Below are 5,613 nucleotides of genomic sequence, written 5' to 3' on the forward strand. Positions count from 1 at the left end.
TCTTTGTCCTGTTTTGGTAACTGCAGAATAATCCATTATAAGGTTGGATGGACTCTCTACTCAGGTCTCACACCTGGAGTCTCTTCCTTGGACCTCATACCTAGGATCTCTTCTCAAATCTCACACCCTGTTGCTTTTTCTTGATCTGACCTCAAAGGCTGCACAGAGCATCATGTGTCTCAATTTCCAATTCTCTTTCAGATTTTATTTTCATTGTAAATTTCATCATCAGAGATGATCACATCTATGGGCATTCAACTTGTTTCCCCAACTGGAATGTGATCATTATGGTTCCTTTACTCACTGCTCAACAAATATCTGTATTCACAAGAAGGCCATGTGGTAGGGTTCAGAGGCAAAGGGCTGTGCTCTGGAAATGCAGTCCATACACCAGCCTCACCTTACTTCCTGGCTCCCAGAGCAGCTTCAACACCATATATTGTAGTGCAACATGCACTATTCCTCAACTCCATTCCAGGGGGGGAGCAAAATGATGATAACTAGAGTCACAGCCAATAACTATTGCTCACTAAGTCCACATGTGGGCTATAAAATCTGACAGGTACCTGCCATTATCCACTGCCCCACCCTTAGCAGACTGCATTTCCCAAGAACAAAGGATCAACATTCCCTGTCCATATGCTTTTTCTATACCTCATGAAGAAGGAGAGCTAATTCTTCATCTCCTTTCATCTGCATGAGTCCTGAGCTGGTTTGACAACTAGAAAATCATAGACATATCTCCACCTCTAACTTGCCTGAAAGTTTCTGCCTCCTGCCTCTTGGAAATCTTGATCTTGAGATGACCCTCTTGGAAGCCAGGGGCCATGTCATGAGAAGTCAGGCCATCTTGAGTGGCTGAGCTTCAGCTGACAACTCAGTTCACTTGTCAGATGGGAGAAGAAAACTGTCTTGAATGTATGATTAGTTTGAAGTCAGAGTCCTCTTCCCAGCTACTGTCTCACCACAGCCATGACAGCCCCAGAAAAGGCCACCAATCGAGTCTAGTCAAACCAAGGAACAGTGCACAATATCAATAAATGGCCATTTTAAGCCATCGAGTTTTGCAATGGCTTGTTGTATGGTAGGAGATAACTGAAAAATTATTTTGTACTCTGAAATGAGGTACTATGAAAACAAAAACCAGGACATGTGACTTTAAGACCAGTAGGCAGGTGATGAGTAGGAAGGTCTCTACAGAGATGTCCGGGAAGATCTGGAGGACAGCGTATATTATCAGCAAAGCTGTCGCTTGCAGTAATACATGAGATTAGAAAGACATCAGGTGAATTTTTGAGTCTGACTAATGATATTTCCACATACAATGTAGAATGTATCAACCAGATTCTTCTAGTGTCTCAAGATACAACATGAGAAATGGAATGGTTTTCTAAGGAGCAATAAATAGAACATCTCCCACTTATTGCTTATTGGAAGTTGGAAGTGAGAGGCTGTCAACTATGGTTTTCCAGGGGGTGAGGAGGATGAGTCCACTGCACAGCATGAGGAGCTGCATGTGTTACTGGAGAGGCAGGAAAGACGTGTGTGCATGTGCCACTGGGATCCAGATCAGAACAACGTGTAGAGTTCAATTCTGCAATGGGCTGTCTCAGACTCTCTCCAACATAAATGTCCTCACAAGCACCCACAGAAGCATGGATAACAGCGTGTGCCCCTGCATCATGTGGGGTAAGCGTGGACCGGAGACAGTACGGTGCCCATCACTGGGATGCTGGTTGGATAGATGATGGTCCATGCATGAATCTCATGCAGTACAGATTAGAAAGACAGCCCCGTATACCATCATAAAACAGAGAGCCAAAGCTTCTCACCCAGTAAAGTAACACAGAGTAAAAGTGCACAGTATGGGACAGTGTGTCTAGTATCTTGTAGAATGTTTAAAAAAACCACACACGTGGATGTATTTAACATGCACCCAGAATTACACAGAAAACCTGGTAAAAGTCATTGCCTCTGAGGAAGAGCCTGAGAGATTGGAGGCAAGTGTGGCAGATGGCCTACACAGAATGGCAATGCGGGCATACTCCTCGGAAGCTAAACATAAGAGCCCAAGTGGTTTTTTTTAATGGTGAGCTTCTTGGAGCTCTATCCTCAGACTCACAGGGTGTGAGTTTCTGTTCTTCAGTTTTCTGGAATGAAAAAGCTTGAGACATACTGAGCCAAGGTGGATGGCTCGTGGATGGATCAGGAAGTCTCCACAGGCTGTCCGTAAGGACTTCAGCATCTAGCGAGAAAGATACACACTCCAATGCCGCCAAAATTACTTTCCTCCTGGTGCCTCTATTTGTTACTTATTATAAGCCCCAGTATGCTGTCTTTTTAAATTAAGACCTTATTTTTAAAGACTTATTTTATTATTTATTTGAGAGAAAGAGAGAGAGAGAGAATGAGTGGAGAAGGGGCAAAGGGAGAGAGAATCTCAAACGGACTCCTTACTAAGTTTGGAGCCAGAAGCGGTGCTTGATCTCACAACCCAGATATCACAACCTAAGCCAAAATCAAAGGTCAGAGCTTAACCAACTGAGCCACCCAGATGCCCCAAGACTTTACTTACTAGAGCTGTTTTATGTTCACAGCAGAACTGAGGGGAAGCTACAGAGATTCCCCATATACTCCTTGGCCTCCCAGCCTCTGCCTCTATCAACATCCCCCCAATGGTAGTGACCAAGAATGAACCTGTACCGACATGTCATCATCATCTCAAGTCCAGGGTTTACAGTAGGGCTCATTTGGTGTGGTACATTCTGTGCGTTTGGAAAAAACATATAATGACAAGTATCCGCCATGATGGTATCACACAGAGTAGTTTCACTGCCCTACACTCCCTCTGTGCTCTGCCATCCATCCCTCTTCCCAATGCCCGATCTTTCACCTTCCCCGTAGTTCCGTCTTTTCCAAAGTATCATGAAGTCAAAATCAGGCAGTACGCACCCTTTTCAGATGGGCTTATTTTACTTTATAATATGCATTTAAGACTCCTCCATGGCTCTTCATGGTTGATGGCTCCCTCCTTTTCAGAGCTGAATAATATTCCTTTTTTTTTTTTTTGGTTATGTCTTTTTTCCATCTCTGCTCTTACTTGAGGAAATAAATAGTCTTACACCAATTTACAAGTGTTAACATATGCAAATGAGGAATGAAAGGATCACTGCCTTAAGTAACCTTTCGTAGTACATGTTCTCTACGACAGGTTGGGAAAAGTATACTATGCTTCCAGCCTTCGTGGCCTTCCATCATCAAGATTCCGCTAACGATGAACAGTAAAGGGTTCACATCAGTGGACCGGTTTATGTGACTTTCCATAGGCACTGTCTGTCCATAATAAACAGCCACCAGTTCTCATAGAAGGGCTCACACCAATTTCAACTGAATTTCAGGAAATTGGCAGAAATATAAAAATGATGGAGCATTTAGGGTTATTTCATCAATCAGCAGCAATAAGTGAGACATGGGTTAAGTGTGATGAGGGAAGTACATCATCTCTGCAGTAACTGGATCTCTGAGCTAGCCCGCGGACGGTGCGCAGAGCGGATGCCATGCGGGAGGCCCCCACGGGTCAAGGCCACATACTGAAGGAAGTTACCATCTTGCTACTGAGTTATGGCTTTATAATCACAAGTCTTTCTAAAATGAGGCTTGCCCACAGAGGCTAATGTGTGAGGAGCAGTGGCCAAGTGGGATGAGCAAGTCTTCAAAAACGTGGTTGAAAATTACTGTGTCAGCCCTGCTGTGAATCACTGCTGCATGGACGAACCAGAGTTTTGTTTTTTTTTTCTTAAAGGTGCTTTTCCTTGTTTAAAGAAGACACTTAAATAATTTGCTATAATGAAACAAGTGTGCAGAATTCTGATGGTCAGAGCTCATTTCTCAACACCAAGGTAAGATCAATCTACCAACCTATGATATATAGTTTGTATTTTATATATATTTATACATACACTTTTACCCTTGGTATTGAGAAATAACTTGTGATTTTCAGAATTCGGTAGACATGTAAATATATGATAACTACGTCTGTGTAAGTGCACACATACTCTTTGTATGAAGAATAAACCACACCTGTAGTCGTGGCCGAGTGGTTAAGGCGACGGGCTAGAAATCCGTTGGGGTGTCCCTGCACAGGCTCGAGTCCTGTCGACTACTGTGTGTTTTTCTCCAACACTGGAGGTTGTCCTGGGAGGAGTTCGTTGGCCATTAAAAAGAAAAGAAAGAAAGAAAGAAAGAAAGAAAGAAAGAAAGAAAGAAAGAAAGAAAGAAAGAAAGAAAGAAAGAAAACAAAGAAACAAAGAAAGAAAAAACCACACAGCCAGTGAACGATGCTAGTGACCCTAATAAGGCACAGCATCTAAGTGACTCGTAATGGACACAGACTGGAAGTCACTTTCCCGCCCCACTTTGCTGCCCTACAGGCCCTACTAGTGTCTAAGTCGGTCCAGGGAAGCTGAGACACTGTGCGCATCTCCACTCGGCCGTGTAATCAACTGCGAATGTTAGCATGGAAGATTCTCTTCTAAAACTACCACTGTCATCACGACTTCCTGGCCACGAAAAACCTGACTTGCTGCTTGTTCACAGCATTTCTCTCTCTTCCATTAGAGAGAGAAAGAACTACAGACTCAGAAACCTGAGATGTGGGTTTCAAGACTGTGCCTTTTCCTCACACAACTGGGGAAGTCTAGGGCCAGGTGCTGCCTGGACATCAGGGGTCTTGATGAAGACCTCATCTGCTCCTCATGAAGCAGGAGCCTTGGAACAGATGGTCCCCAGCACCACTGGTGGCTCAAAACTGTGTCTCTGGGTGCACTTCTTCACTTTAGATCTTTCCCTTTGTTCCTTACTTGCTTTTTCCAGAAGACCTTATGTTCAATAGCATCATTGCTTTCAGGTAGAAGTGGTCAATCCGAGAAAGCATCTCCTCATTTGCGGTCCTCGTGGAGGAAACTGCAGCACTACGGGATTGATCTGCATTGTGGGCCAGGTCATCTGCAGCAGAGCTCAGGCATGAGTGATTCGGGGAAAACTTTGAGGAGGAAAGAAAAGAGATGCAATCCATACACCTGTGCAACCCGAGACGACGTGCCTGTGGGGGACACTGCTCTGTGATCTCGCAGGGCACCGTGGATATAAACCACACCTTTCACAGCTCTGCCCAGCCTGTGCAGAGGATGCCCCAGGCACACAGAGTGCAGGTGTTCCCTGCACTCTGCACACAAAGCGGCTCCTGGGGGGCAGGTAAAGTCTACCAGATGTCAGAGCTCATATAGCCAGGGGTGCGCAGAAAGAACAACGCAGGGCCCAGAGGATCCAGGCAGAGCACCCCCACAATCTGCTGCACATTCTCCACCCAGAGTAATTTGCTCAAAGTAATTCAACATTAGGAGTGAGCGGGATCACTCTTCAGCCAGGATCCACTCAGCACATCTTTTGCATGGGGCTTGGGCAGCTTGAGTCTCTACTAAGAAGAAGAATTAAGAAGGTTGTGCCCAGGCTTTTTAATAGGATACATCATTTGAGGCTCCTGCAGCCAACGTGCTGAGTCCTAGAGGCATCGGTGAGGCTGTGTTCTCTGTTTTACTGTCTTCCCATTTCTCC

At 44.8% G+C, this 5,613-nt stretch overlaps 1 non-coding gene across 1 annotated transcript; it reads left to right on the plus strand.

Annotated features, from left to right (window-relative positions):
- Positions 1-4,082: 4,082 nt before the first annotated feature.
- TRNAS-AGA (transfer RNA serine (anticodon AGA)) lies at positions 4,083-4,164 on the plus strand. The gene has a single exon. It is a non-coding gene; the product is annotated as a tRNA-Ser (tRNA).
- Positions 4,165-5,613: the final 1,449 nt, after the last annotated feature.

The sequence above is a fragment of the Canis lupus genome, chromosome 5 (genome assembly GCF_048164855.1).
Source record: "Canis lupus baileyi chromosome 5, mCanLup2.hap1, whole genome shotgun sequence".
NCBI lineage: Eukaryota > Metazoa > Chordata > Mammalia > Carnivora > Canidae > Canis > Canis lupus.